The sequence below is a fragment of the Geospiza fortis genome, unplaced genomic scaffold (genome assembly GCF_000277835.1).
Source record: "Geospiza fortis unplaced genomic scaffold, GeoFor_1.0 scaffold41, whole genome shotgun sequence".
Lineage (NCBI taxonomy): Eukaryota > Metazoa > Chordata > Aves > Passeriformes > Thraupidae > Geospiza > Geospiza fortis.
The window spans coordinates 3,451,804-3,466,803 of record NW_005054299.1 but is presented as its reverse complement, the minus strand read 5'-3'; the positions used below and the strand labels follow the sequence as shown (position 1 = coordinate 3,466,803).

The window sequence follows — 15,000 nt, the reverse complement described above, 5'->3', positions numbered from 1 at the left end:
CCCCCTCTCTCACAAAAGTGATTTTTCAGCATGAGGAGGGTGATTTCCTGCCTAAAATGCTTCTGATGGATTTTTAGCAGGACTTGTTCTCATAGCACATAAGTTCAGATGATGCAAAAAGTCTAAACAAAGACTTTGTTGCCTTTCTTGGTTGTTTCCCCCTCTTCTGGGCTGGCAGAGTTTTCTGCAAGGATGGTTGTGTGGAAGGGGCAGATGAAATAAGAGGGGGAAGAGGATGTTCCTCAAAGGTTTTGCCATCCATGGTGGGTGATGGCAACATCTAGACTGTTTTTGGTGTGCCATGAGCTCCCAGGCACTCCCAAGGGCTCTGACCCTACTAGGAACTCAAGCAGGCACAAGACAGGAGACTGCCACCCCTGGGATGTAGGTCTGCCCGGATGCCAAGCCACAGTCACTAAATATAGGGGCAGAAAAGGAAATGCACCAGGAGATAAGTGTGACCAACTTTTTCCTTGTGCTTAGATTCCCTCAAGATTTTTCTTACTAACATTTTTCTGTTCATAGAACATAGGTTGAAATGTTCCTTGTGCTCAAAAGTTCTCATACTCTTGATGGTTTCAGACACTTATTACTCATTTTCAAAGTGTTAGTGCCAGTGTTAATGTAAGTGGATTACTCTAGTGAAGAATTGTGGGGAGTGTATATGTGTTTTCAAGTAGATAAGAAAACATAAATCTCATGTTTAGTACTGCTAGAGATAGCAGTCTCCTCAGCTAAGGGTCCTACAGTGGGTTGGAAAGGAGCCCCTTGGTTTCCTTTCCTCCATTGTTGCAGGAAAGAGATATTATAAATGGAGATTGCAAATTCATTCATTTAGTCTTCCTTGTGTTATGTACTATAATGAGAATTTCCTAGAGTTCAGGTCTTGGTTTTGCTGAGGATCCAGCAGTTATGAGAACATTAAGCTGCGTGGTGCAGTGTTTAATGTACACAATGTAACTTTTCCTGATAAATGCCCATCCCTTCCCCCACAAGCTGGAAAGCAAAAATGACAAGTACTGTAATGTTGAAATTGGATCCAAAAGGATTTAGCAAACTGAGCACTTGCCATATTTAGCATCATCAAAGTTCCTTCCTCTCATACTTCAATGATGCTTTGCTGATCTTCTGATTAGTCTGATATGCAATTTCTCTTAAATCACCTACACTGTCACTGTCATTCCTAAACCCTTCCGTTTGTCTATTCTCAGGTCACATTCATGCCTACACTTCATGTGTATAAGCCTAAACTGATTATTAGGAAAAAAATTCTAAAGTTAGAATGTGTGTTTGGCCCATACCAGGCTGTGCCATTGATTTGTTCAAGAATTTGTGATACTGTGTTCCTTTCCCTGGGCATTGCCACTGACAGCTTGTAGCAAAGTCAAATAAGATGTTTAACAAACCACATGTCCTATCATTTTTAGCTTTGCCATTGTACCCTCGTGGCTATGAGCCAGAGACAGATCCAAGGCCTCCTTCTGTGCGGTGTAACTTTGCCTGTTTTGTGTGTGCACGTGTGTAACCAGTTCCACATTTTTCTTTCTTGCAATAGGGTTAGCTGGAGAAGCATGTGCTGAGCTGAACAGAGCAATGAGGGACTGAGTTTTGAAAGGGAAAAAAAAGAAAAAACAGTTTGGGATTTTTTTGTGGCAGGTGAAGGTACTTATTTATTCTGGGGCCATTCCTGCAGGGAGGAAGAAGGTGGGCTGTCCTGGTGAATGAAAGCCACAAATGTCAGTGTCCCAGCTCAAGTTGGTCAGAAAGAGAGCACAGCTTGCTGTGCCACTTGATATCTGTCTCATCTGTGGTGTTGCCATAGGCTTTTGAATGCCAGCTGCAATAATTAGAGTCAGGTATTGTTGCTATGTATTACAGGAAAAAGTAAGGAAAATAAAAATTAAATAATTTTGTTACTCTCTTTCATAATCTGCCCTAGCACAGGTCATCAGAGATCACAGTTGTGACTCTGGCAGGATGATTGAAAACCAGGGTGATACCATGCTTTGAATTAAAATAAAAAAACAGGGCGATACCATGCTTCGAGTTATGGTTGAATAACATGAGTTGAAAAAAAATTAGTTTAACATAGGTTAAAAAACATAACCAGAGAGTTTATTTTCAGATTTATTTACTTAAAATAACTAAAAGAAACTGGCCTGGGGACAATGCCTGAATTTTAGCCTTGCTTTGTCTCCCGCTCCTTCTCAGTCATCCTTGTTCCCTGCATTTTTTAGCAGTTACCGTCACTCTCCACATATTAACACCTCTCTGCACAGTGCCCATTCCTTCTCCTGGTGGGCATTTAACAACTCAGCCTTAGTTCTGAAGTGTCAGGGTGTCTCTGTGGTGGCAGTTCCATTCTGTGCCCCCTGCCTGGCCCGCTCCTCTGCAGGGTGGGCGAAGCAAAGCAAGCCCCGCATGCGCCATGCTCCGGAGCGCAGCCCGCCCGCTGCCTCCCGGGAACTTGCCCGATTCTGCAGATGTAGTTATTGAGATGGATCACAATAGTGAGGCGCCTGCCAAGCTGTGCTATTTGCACAAACACACTGTCTGCAGTTTTGGTGCAGCGGGGCTCAACCAGGATTGCCTCGTTTCACGGCGCTAGTTACGGCACGTGTCGCTTCCAAGGGGGAGAAAACCGTTTTTAAGGAGTTTGCCCTTCTTTTGGCAGGGAAAAAACCATACTAGCGGGAAAAACCTAATTAAGACCAGTTGTACTCAGGTCTTAGCAGAGTGTTTAACTTAAAGCACTCTCAGTTAGTCCCATAAAAATCAATGGGATGATGTAAAACAAGTCAAATAACACCACCTATAAAATCTAAGTAATAACCCAGTCACGTAAGCGGCCTACAAGCCCTTGAGAGGAATGCAGGCTGCCAACATTTTCAGAAGTGATGATGATTTTAGGTCAATTTCATTTTGGGATGCTCAATAAGAGTCACTTTGTCAGGAGGTCCTCAACAGTCCATTCCCTGAAAATGAAGTGTGCCCAGCACTGCATCCAAAAATTAAGACAGCCTAAATTATAAAAACTGCTGGCCACTCATATGCTTATTTTAGGAACCTGTATTCTTCCCCAGTTTCATCTGCAGGATTCATCTTGAACTGAATTGGTGTTCATCAAAAGGAGAATTAAAGTCCTCAAACCTGATTCTCATTTAAACTAAGGCCACTTTTGAGTGGTTTTGCAGCAGTTAGGCACTGTAAAGTACAGTTTATAACACCCTAATACTCTGGAGCAGTGCTGAGCGGCCTCAAGAGAAGTGAAATTAAGTCTGTAACCTGCTAACATGCATCCCAAAGGTTGCTCTTTCCAAGCAAACTGCCCTGCTGTGGCAGTCTCCACGCTTCTGGTGGTACCAGCAGTGAGCACAGCCCAACGGGACAGTTGTTTGTTTCAGTATTCCACTCCTCACATTTCTCCCTCAGCTGTATACTTCCTCCTTCAAGGGCTTTATTGTTGTAGTGTTTCAACATCGTTCTCTGCACTCTTAAAGACCGAGTCGGAAGGCTGCTGTCTGCTGATCTGCAGCAAGGGGAGTAAAGCTGCTCTGGCAATTTGAGAATAACAAATGTAACTGTCCTGAGTCCTCTGAAGGAAAACTGAAACATAGGTGGCCAGATGGTATTTCTTTTTCACTTAAAAATCTTGGTTTCAGGGAACTTAATTGATGCCCTCTGGCCTTTTTCCTTTTTTTTTTTTCCTTCTAATTTTGAAGAGTCTCCCTTGTGAAACTGCAGAGCTTTCCTTGAAACTGCACAGGACATGAACCTGGTTTTTAATCAAGTAACAGAATCCACGGCTTGCAATAGAAGGTCCGTGCGTTGCATGTATCAATTAATGCTTATTAATCAGTTTTTGCAGTTAGTTGAACTGCAGACCATAGTTGGAAGCTATTAGGGAGAGAGTTGTGAGAGGAATACTATTGCAGCACTACACCCGGTTCTGCTGTTTGTGTCCTTTGGAATCAAGGTGTTTGTATAATGAAGTTGGCATGTTGATATATGATCTATTTTTTAATGTCATTACAATTTTAGTTCCCTCTGCCTTTTTGTCATTGGGTTGCATTTAAGCACAGCAAGCCCAACTTTAAACTTCCTTACTCAACAGCTTTATTAGTTATAACGTACCGTGACCTTTCTCAACATTCTTAAAGAAAAAGATACAGTGTAATGTCACTTTACTTTGCTTATTGTTCTTTGTTGTGGTGAACAAAGCATTTTCTACAGTGGCTATAGCACATAATTATACAGCTTTCAATAGCGGTGTCTTGGCACATATCAAAGTTCAGAAGAGCCTTTAGAAAAAAAAAGATGTTTTGTGGCAGCCTAGGGAGGGTCTCATCTTTCCTTCAGAAAATAGTTCAAGGCTCTTCTGTCAAGCTTCCCTACTTAGAGCTTTTTCTCCTCCTGCTTCATAAAGTTTAAAGGGGATTCAGTGGAGTTCTATGATCTATTTCCTTTGAAAGATTGTTCCTTTGCACAGAGAAGTCCTTTGACTTCAAGAGTTCACAGATTCATGTCTTTAGGTATCATATGTCTGACCTTATCAGTTACTCTATTTAATGTAGGAGAAAAAGTCTCAACTCTTTGTGTTTGTCTGTTTTGCCTCTGTGAAATGATTTGGTGAAAAGACCATCCTTTTTAACACACCACTGAGAGGCCGTTTCTGACTGTAACCTACCCTGTGGTTCTTCTAAAAAAAAAAAATTGTCCTTGTGTTTTGTGTATGGATGATTTCACAGTGAGAATAGAATTATACAAGGACAGACACACATAAAAAAATCTTTTGCTCTTTTTTCCTAAATGATCTATTGGCTATTTTGGTGGCTGCTACTCTGGTTCCCCAACAGGCACAACCATTTAACAAACACAGAGATAGCGGCTGGAGTGCTGGGCCAGCAGTAGGTTTTCCCTTGCTTCGACCTACCCCAAAGGCCTTCATAATTAATTGTCCTTCAGAGATGAGGAAAGTTCAGAGACAGTGTGTGTAGCGATGTCTATTGTCTGACATTCAGTTCTCCTTCCCTCAGCTCTTTTTCTTCATTCCACAAAGGGTTATCAATAGGAGCAGGGAGCAAGCTCTCTTCTAACAGCTGCTGGTGGTGGCTGTAGCTTTCTGTGGAAGGTATCATTGTGTTCAGCCATCTATGGATTAAATGGCTGGAAAAGTTCTAACAACCCTTTCAAACGGGCGTGTTTATTTCATCTAGATTACACAGACCTATTTAGCTAATTAAAAACTTTCTCAGAACCCCTTTCTCCTATTCAAGGGAAAGAAAAAAATTAAAACACTGCTGTAATTATGAAGAATGGCTGCAATGAAACTTCGTTAAATAAATGAAAAATTCGATCTGTCAGCTTTGATCCAAACGCACCCAAATAAGCAGAGGCTTGTTTGTTGAGTTGTTCCGTGGTTTTGGTTTGTGGTTTGTTGGTTTTTTTTCTTAGAGGGAAACAAGGTGCACAGTAGAAAAAGCATAAAAGAAAACATTGATATAAGCTGAAAAAGAAACAAACACTCGCCCAATTTAAAAAACTGCCACAGTTCGTACTGTCTCTGCTCCTAACATCAAAGTGCAAAGACACTGGAGTTTGCTAAACAGATTATTAATATTGTTGTGCCTTCTGTGATTAATTTAGAATCCACTGTGGCATAATTATTAAACTTCATATACAACAGAACAAAATTATATACATGCTTCCTTGTTTTCCCTGATGATATGCTAAACAAAGATATGGTGGGGTTAGTAGATAGGCAAGTACAGTCAAATTAGAGCTGTTTATTAACAATCACTATGTTACTGCTCCAATTAATTGGGCGAAGCCAAAAAGGACAAATACAATCATTCTTCCACTGTACAACAAACTAGCAAATTAGGGGGGTTTTAATTTTTTTTTCTTTGAAAAAAAAAGAAAAAAAAGAAAAGAAAATGAACTCCACTATGGACCTTCACCTGCATTCTTCACAAATACATCATTTTGCAATGGGAAGAAATAATAATATAAAACATTTTCTGGGCTCCATCTCACTTCCTGACTGTTAAGAAGGACTGCATAACAATCAAGATCAATTATTGTACTGATTAAGTTATTATGTCTGGCATTTTGAAACAGGTTTTCTGTATTTAAGAAGAAATTGCATACAGAGTAGATGCAGCTAATACAGTAATGCAAAAAAAGATCATAAAAAATTAAAGTTATTCTTATGAATCTTTCATTAGAAGCAATGAAAAGGGACATTGGTGAAGCCAAGTGCTTTGTTCTTCTGAGCTCCTCTTGTAGGTCCAGATCCTGCAAACAATTACGTACTTGAATGTTCCTTCTGTGAGAGTCCTGTTGGCACCTTCAGCCCATCTCCTGCCCTTTCACAATTTCCCCACTTTGGCCTGTGGCAACACTACAAGCAGCGTTGTTCTACTTTATCAAATGGATGTTCCCTTTAAAAATTGACAGATTTCTGTAAAAATATATATATACCACAAAATCACAGAGTTGTACAGAGGCAAACACTTGTTTTTATGCAGGAAGAACTGTTGTGAAATGATTTAAGGCTACTCAGAGCTTTTCAGATTACTCCCCACCGCAAATAACATGTTAAGTACTAAATTACCCTAAGCGGTGTTTTATTACTGATCAATAAAATAGTAATCTTGTCTTTTAGCATGGAAAAATATTTTAACTGGGTTTCTTCTGGTTTAGTTCAGGGATAGCTGTAAACCAGAAGGCAAAATCATCACTGCTGCCCCTGAAAAAAAAAAAACAAACCAAAAAAAACCCAAAAAACAAGCCAAACAAATCGAACCCCATCCTCATTTGTTTCTAGCTTTGCTTTGAGGGAATCCTAGGATTGTTCCAGCTGAATGGTGTAGGGTTTCTGTTCCTGTGTGCATGTAGCGATGGTGTGCTGTAGGGTTTTTGGGGGTATTTGTTTTTTTAGTTTTGCTTCTTTCACAATTATTTACCTGTACTCATCTTTATTGCCCCCTCCTCTTCTCAAACAAAGCAAAAAAAAATTCCCCTTCACCCCCCTGACAAAAAAAAAAAAAAAGGCAAAATAAAAGGAACCCACAGAAACAAAACAAAACTTGGCAAACTCTTCTGACTCCTAGTGCCATTTCATTTAGCATTCAACAAGGGGTACTGGGAATTGAAACGTCAACTGGAGATCGAGAAAAGCACCAATTTATAGTGTGTTAGCCTTGCACAATTCAAGATTTCTTTTGCTGGCTGCACACATTATACCCAACATCTCGCCACTCTCTTGTGGCAGTTGTGAGGAATGGCTATTCCTTCCCGTGTGTGTACTACAGGCCTCTAAAGACCCTTATTTATTCTCTCCCATGTCACCTTGTGTACAGTCTGGTCTGTGACACTGATGGTGATTATGTCATTATTTTGCTCTGGGGGCTTTGGCACATCTGCAGAGCTGATGCACATCTTCTTTGTTACGCTGGCATACGTCCCATATCGCAAATGCTTCATTAGCCTTACTGCCTGCCTCCTTGCCAGACAAGAATACCCAAATCCAAGCTTCTTTTTCCTCTGGTCTTTTGTGTCTGTGATGAGCCTTTATTCATCTTCCTAGTTCTTCCCTGTTTTCTATTTTTCTGTGTAAAACCGATTTCCAGATGTCCGTAGTTCTCCAAAATCCCATCGTGGATGAGGAGTGAGAAGCAAGGTGAATTTTAACCCATGTCATCCCTCACTCGCTTAGTGTCTTATCCCTTAAAAGGTGAAATGCTTTTTCTTTCATTCTGTAGCTAGCAGGAATTCGTTAGGCAATTTTAAAACCTGGTGTTTAAAAAAAAAAGGAAAAGAAAAAAAGAAAATAATCAATCTTACCATTTTATAAATCCTAGTTGTGATAATGGGTAACATGCAAGTTGCACATGTTTTTTCCAGACTTTCTTCATTTCTTTTAGACAACATAGCTAAATTTCTCAGTCAGAACTTTTGGAGGAGCAGCACTGTCTAATGAAGGTGGAGGGTGTTCATGAGACCTGATCAGCTGAAATTTCTTGTATCTGTTTTAATGTGTCACATTAGAAGGTCATAGAACATTTTGTACTGTGAAAATTGAGGAAAATGTTTGATCTTCTGAACTTTATCTAAGCTGTTCTATATAAATGTCATACCAGAGAGATGTGAAATAGTAGGTTAGCTTACTAGCTTTGTAAGATTTTTCCCTGTTTCCCACCCACCCCATGCTTTTTCTTCATGACACAGGACTAAATTCTGGGCTGGATTCTCAATGTCTGGTGTAAATCAGCTCCAACAATCATTGCAGCTAATTAATATATGCCAGCTGAAGAGCTGTCTTTTGTTGTTACTATACAGTCAAGTGTGTGAATATATTTTAAATGCTAATTGGAAAAAAGTTTCATTTAATTTTTTAAACTACACATTAAATGCAGCGCTGAATTTAGAGTCACAGAGCCATCATGTTCATGGATGTGAGGTGGAGGGTGGGTGTTGTTTTTATTTTTGTGAGACACGCTTGCCAAAAGAGGAGATCCCAGCCAATGCTGTCTCACAGTGCAGGGTCAGGGTTGTGTGACTGACTTTAACAGAAGCCTTACAGATAGGATTGCCCATCCTATAGGACTTTGAATAGGTCACCTTCACGCAGGACACTGTTTCCTTGATACATTCAATGTGTTTTAAAATGGACGAGCGTCAGGCTCTCATGATGTCAATTAGCAAACTGTCAAAATACTTCAGAAACCGTGGGAGAGGTTTAGCAGCGCTGTGACCCGTGCTGGTTTCTGGGCCAGCTTTCTGGGGTCCTGCCCTTTCTCAGAGCAGATATCCCTGGCCTGAGAGAGCAGTGGCAGCCCAGGTCTGCTTGCAGGCAGGCCTTGCAGCATTGGGGATGCTGTTTTCAAACATCCCTAAATCTGTAAGGGCAAATACTGAGGTTGTGAGGAAGTGGCAGCAGGATATTGCACAAATCCGTGAGGACTCAGTGTCCTTCACCTGCATGAAACAAAGCAAACCTGAGAGCAGGAGGAGATGTAGTTTGTAGCAGTGGTAACATTAACAGCACAGAAGTGAAGAAAAACCATTCAGTCCAAGTGGGAGACAGTCTTTGGAGCACTGGATTGCTTACTTACACGTAGCCCATCACCTGCAGCACTAGAGGGTGGCTGAATTTTGTGCAGAGAGTGTCTTCCTGATAGGTAAGTGTGGGTGGGTGAGAGATAGAAGGACAGCCAGAAGGGCTGGCCGAAGGTAATCAGTTTTGGAGATGATTTCTCCCTTTAGATCTGGAAGGGGCAAGGTTCAGCTTTCTTATCTGCAGAGGGGGAAGGTACATGGGCGGGCTCCGACTCGTTTTGTGTGCCCTCTGTGGGGGGGCTGTTTCAAGGCTCTGGTGGAAATGTGCTGTCAGAAGAAGCTCTGTCCAGGTGGTGGTCCAGAGTGCTCAAAGAGGTGGCCTTGAACTTGTTTCTCTAGTTAGTGGAGCAGCTTTGTAGAGAGCAGCAAACCAGGGTGGCATGATCTCTGTTGCTAAGCAGACTGACTGCTGCGATTGGGACTTAGGCAGAACTGTGGCATAGATGTATAAATGCATTTAAAGCAGTAGTCTGCAACTTCAGAAAGTTTTTAGAGGAGAGAGGGGAAAATAAACACTGCAAATGAAAGGTCTTTAAGTGCCAAATATCAATGTTCAGCGGGGTGGAGGGAGCAGGGGCTGGAGCAGCTTATCTCCTACAATTGCAGAGAGAGCTGGCTCCATCAGATGAGGCCCAGCCTCGAGGTTATCTAATCCACTGCTGTCTGGAGTCGCACCGCTTCCTTCCGCAAGGGATAAACGGGAGTCAGATGAGAGGCAGCTCAGCCCATTAGCATGTAAGACTTTGTCTTCTGGCCTCACAGGATAGTGAGCCTCACTAGTCCCTGGCAGGTCCTGCACTGGAGCTTGTAATGGGGTGTTCATAGCCCAGTTTGGCCAGCTGCATGCCTCAGGATGGCATAGATGGAGCAGTTTATCCCATCATGATGGGCTCTGGATGCTCATAAAAGCATGGTTGCACTGGGAGGAGATTTTTCAGAATTGTTCAGTGGGAGCATAAGCTGGTGGAGACAGCTTTATTTGCAACACCCCTCACCCATAACCATGCACAATTTCCTTCCTCTGCCCTTACCCTCTGCCACTGGAAAGAGGAAAGGAGGTACCCTCTGCCAGAGGGCATGCTTGCCATCTTCATGACACCCCCAAAAGGACCCTGGTGACAGCCTGCTTCCCTGCCAGACTGATTAAACACCACCTGCTTCCCATCCTTCTCCTCTACCTCCCTCCTCACTCCCCCCCAGCCCAGCCCATGCAAACTGAGGAGGAAGAGGGCACAGTTGGAGCCTTTCAGGGACAGACACAGAAGACAAAGGTGATTGCAATGCAGAGAGATGGGAAGAGTGTGCAAGAGCAAGCAACACCAGTTATAGATGTTACTGTACTGTCACAACATTTATGTGCACATATATATATATATATGTGATGTATTCTCGATGCATAATCATTTTAATTATCACTTCTACTATAGTGTTAGTGGTTCACCTATGGAGCCAGATTCTACTGAACATAAAAAAATTCCTTGCAAAGTACAAGTTCTGTGAGCCACTTTGCCTCTGTATCCATGGTCTAACCAGCAGTTTCTGCACGCCTGGATCTTTCACACATGGAAATAAGCCATGAATGCAGAGGACTTGCTGCTGGTGCAAGACAGAACCTGGTCATCTCGGTCCAGGCTGTGTCTCCTGGTCCTTCTGAGTAACACATCACATTCATCTGATGTGTCCAGGAGAGTATACAATAACCTCTCTGCTGAGCCAGAATTAGGTGGTCATCCCTGTACTCACTTTTCTGGGCAGGTTTTTTGTGGGCGCCTGTATGTGGTACCTGCCAGAATTTGGCAGCAGGGTACATAATATGCTGCTTGGCATTGCAGGCAGCCTCTTGTAGCAGATTGCATTTCACCACAGTGGACTGAGTTAAAGTTAGACTCTTTTTGTGTGTGAGAATTTTATTTTTTCTTCAGTTTTTGTATGAGACAGCTTCTGGAGTGTGACAGTAACCCCTCCAGTGGTTCTTTCTTACATTTCCCAACACACACTAAATGCCCAGCTAGCACAAGCTGTAGGAGCCTTAGTGATTTTTCCATTCTGTGGCACTGCCACTGGCAATGCAGCAAGTTAAGGGCAATCAGAGTTTCCATCAGAAGCCTCTACATCTCATGCAGTTCTAATTCATCAGTAAGGCAGAAGAGGAAATTTAATAATCTTCCCAGTAAAATGCTGTTGATGATTTCTGAGGATGGAGAAGGGGAGAACTGAATTTCAAGGTGCAAAAAGTCTAAACAAATTGGAAATGCTACATCCTTGTTATTTTGTCTTACCCTGCTCTACTCCCGAGTCCTACCAAGTTTTGTGTTGGAAACGAGCACGTTGAAGCCGTGGTGTTGGCATGCCAGAGTAGTTCTGTTTCCGTGATGGAGCGGCTCATCCCCTGCACCATGGGCACGGCAGTTCTGGGACAGGGACCCCACAGGGTGCAGTGCTGTGCGTGGGGCAGGACAGGGAGATGGGGAGATGGGTGCCACCAGGCAGCAGCCCAGGAGGCAGCAGGGCTGTGAGCCCCAGTGAGCTGCGGCAGCACGGTTTGCACTCAGCCGCCAGCGGCGCTCGGCGCTCCAGCCGCGCGGGGAGCCTGCAGAGTACTTCCCAGTCTTTATTTGTGGAAAAGCTTAATTGAAATGCAAGTGATTAAATCTAATGTATCATGCAGTATCCATTTTCACTGCACTACCACTTTCACTTCCCCGATATTATCAGGCATCTCAGCAGCCCCACTGTCAGGTTTTTTCCTTGTAAGAGCCATGCCCATTCTCTCTCCTCTTTGTGAGCTTGGCGGAGGAGATAACAGTAAGCCAGCAGCAGATTACTAGTGCTCCAAACTCTCCTCATGGGATACGGGATCTCAGCTTTATTTTAAACAAACACTTTTAAAATACATCCTTAAATAATTCCCCAGCTTTTTAAAAAGAGTAAAAAAACCAACACTGCAATAGTAAATGAAATAAGCAGCCTCCGTTTTTTTGCCTAGTTTTGCTCTTTTGACCCAGAGTTGGACAAATGGTTTTCCCTTTCCAGTACTAGGGCTGTCCCAAAAGAGTGGCCTTCTCTTTGTGTGGCACAGTGGAAGAACAGACTTTCCTAAACAACCACCCAGTTTCTTGTCCATTTTTTTCTCTTTCCAAAAAAATCTATTTCTTAAGAGATTTGTACAGCAGGAGTTGTGAGAGGAAACTTTAGGCAAAAACTGAAGACTGTGGTGGCACCAGAGAACTGCTGCTGTAGCCCGGGGGATTGGGACACATGTAGAGGTGGGTAAAATGACATCCTGCATTCTAGAAAGGTGTTGGTTGGGAGAAGAGTGTGTATACTAGAGCATCCAATAGTTGAGGTATTTTGCCTTTGTGTTTTTAAAATAAAAGCATCCTTTCCAACTATTTCCCTCTCCTCATAAGTGATAATGGAAGAGGCATTAGCCTTTCCATTGCCTGAGCCAACCTGTTTTTTTCTAAGAGGTGTCCAGGATGTTCAGCCAATTGAGTGATCTAATTAGCTGAAAATTGTTAATTTCCTTTACCTTATAAAGCACCTAACACAGAAACTGTTAAATAATGTTAAGTGTCAGACTTAAACTGAGAACATTGGGCCATATGCTGCCGTGGCTTTCGCGCCAAAAAGTGTAGCAACTTACTCCAAAACCTGCCTCCAATTCCTGAGTAGAAGCCAAAGCCTCCTGCTTGATATGCTGCCACACCAACTCGCAGTGCTAAGATGGTCCCACACAGCAGCTTACTGCTCTTGGGGAACAGGGAATGTGTGTGAGGAGAGGGGACAGTCTGGATGGACGTGACAGGAGCCAGGACACCGGTGAGGTGTTGCAGATGCTGCCCTTGCAAGCCTGGGAAACCCGATGGTGGGGCAGTGCTGCTCAGGGCAGCATTATCCTGGAAAAGGCACCAGATCTGTGCCTGCAGCTCCTGGTAGCACAAGTCCTGCTCTGCAGGGGGCCAGGAGGATAGGTGAGCTGCCTGGAAGCTCCTTATTAAAGCAAGATGGTCCCTGGGTTGGTGGAGTGCACTCAAGGGAGGGGTTGGTCTGAGTGTCTCCAGCCTCTCTGAGCCCTGAGAGAAGTGGCTCCAGAGATAGTGTCATGTCTTACTGCTAGGGAGGGATGCAAAAGGGTTTGTCCTTGATAAGTTTCCTACAGGACATAGACTGTGGATACGGGAATGTGCATTTAGATGCCAACTTTCCCCCAAAGCCCACAGGCTTAAACTTTCTCCTGTGAGAAGAGGCTCAGGCCTATGTACAGGTGACACAAGTAGAGTTTCTTAATCATCTCCTTTAAGGTTTCTTTCTGCCCCCAAAGCTCACCTTACACTGACTTTGGGAGTGAGGGGTGCCTGTGCCAATCTGGTCTGTGCTTTGTATGAGGTTTTCTTGGCAGAAGTATTTCTCCTGAATCCCTTCTGCTGTCGATATACCTGTGTTGGTGTGGATAGCACACACTAAAGCTGTTGAATCTGGAGCTACCCATGGTGAAACTGCTTCCCCAATAGTGGACTCATCATCCTGGAGAGGTTATCCAGCACCTAATAGGTGCTGTTTATACTTGGGTTCCCTACAGAGTTCTTCTGTATAGCCACTGTCTAGGTCATCCAGCAAGAAGAGTGATCTGGCCTTGCCCCTCTCATCCCCTCCAGCCTGTTTACTCCCATCACCACGACCTTGTGCTCTGCAACGTGAGCAGCCTTCACCAGCCGAAGACCTCTGATCCTAAGTCCATGAGAGATTTTGGCCTTTCTATTTGGCAAGATGACTTGTTGCCCACCAGGTCAACATGAACAAGACTTTTAAAATCCATAGGGTCCTGCAATTGGAAAAGTTGGAAAAAACATTCTAGAGCTGTCTAGTCTGCATTTCTTTATTTCTGCTCATAGTTAAAAACCATCCAAACTCACACGTACCAAGAATTCTACTTTATATAAAATTTGAAAGTAAAATCAATCCTGGTCCAATCTTATCATTTTTAAAGTATGTTTATCCAGCTTTGTAGTAGAAACAAGCAGACTGTTTGAAGGCCACATAGTTTTCAAACCTTGGTTGCAACACGTTACCCCGTTTTGAAACCTTCTTTATCTAGCCGAGAAAACTAAAATCTGTTTGACAAAGTAGCACTCCAGCCAGTTTATCTTGCAATATGGCTTTAGCCCACAGAGCCTATTGATTTCCTTAAATTAATGTTTACAGAATGCTACTGAATTTCACTCAACGGGACATTGTTCTTTTGAAGCTTTGTAAAATATGATACAGAGTGTTACTGCCATTTGTTCCTTTGCTAAGACTGATGAAACATTTATTTTTTTAAAGCGCAGCCTTGAACTATAGCTGTTTCCTACAAGTGTGTTTACTCTTGGAACATTAGTAATACAACACACTATCAGACTTCAGCACAATACCACAGGCAAAGTCTGTAGGTACGCTCTGGCCAGCCTGATGGTAGAAATGGAGCTGAAGTTTTTGCACAGATTAGACACCGTATGAGAAAAGGTTCCGAGCTTAGCCCAGCTGTCCCTGTCTGAAGGATCTTCAGATTTGTGTGCTACAGCCAAGCAGTTGTCTGACGCTGTTACAATATTAGAATGATTGCGTTGGTCTTGGTACTTCTAAACATGGGACCCCGGACTGAAAATTGCCCTGTGATCCTTTCCCTCTGCCCCCCAAAGGAGCTGAATGGCTTTATGGTCGCCTTGCTCCTGGGTTGGAGGCTTCTGATCCAGTCTCTGAGGATTGCTTTCAAATATCCTCCAAGAACATTTGCATTACTTATGTCCACCCAAAACCTGGTAGTTTTCTAAGATGAGGTTGCAGTTACGTGCTGCAGAAATTTTACAAGAAATCACAGCCTCCAATGGCTTAGCA

The 15,000-nt window shown here is 43.0% G+C and overlaps 1 protein-coding gene across 4 annotated transcripts in view; it reads left to right on the top strand.

The window, feature by feature from the left end:
* Positions 1-15,000, top strand: part of PROX1 (prospero homeobox 1) — a 48,943-nt gene that overhangs the window by 21,853 nt on the left and 12,090 nt on the right. The window lies entirely within an intron of this gene.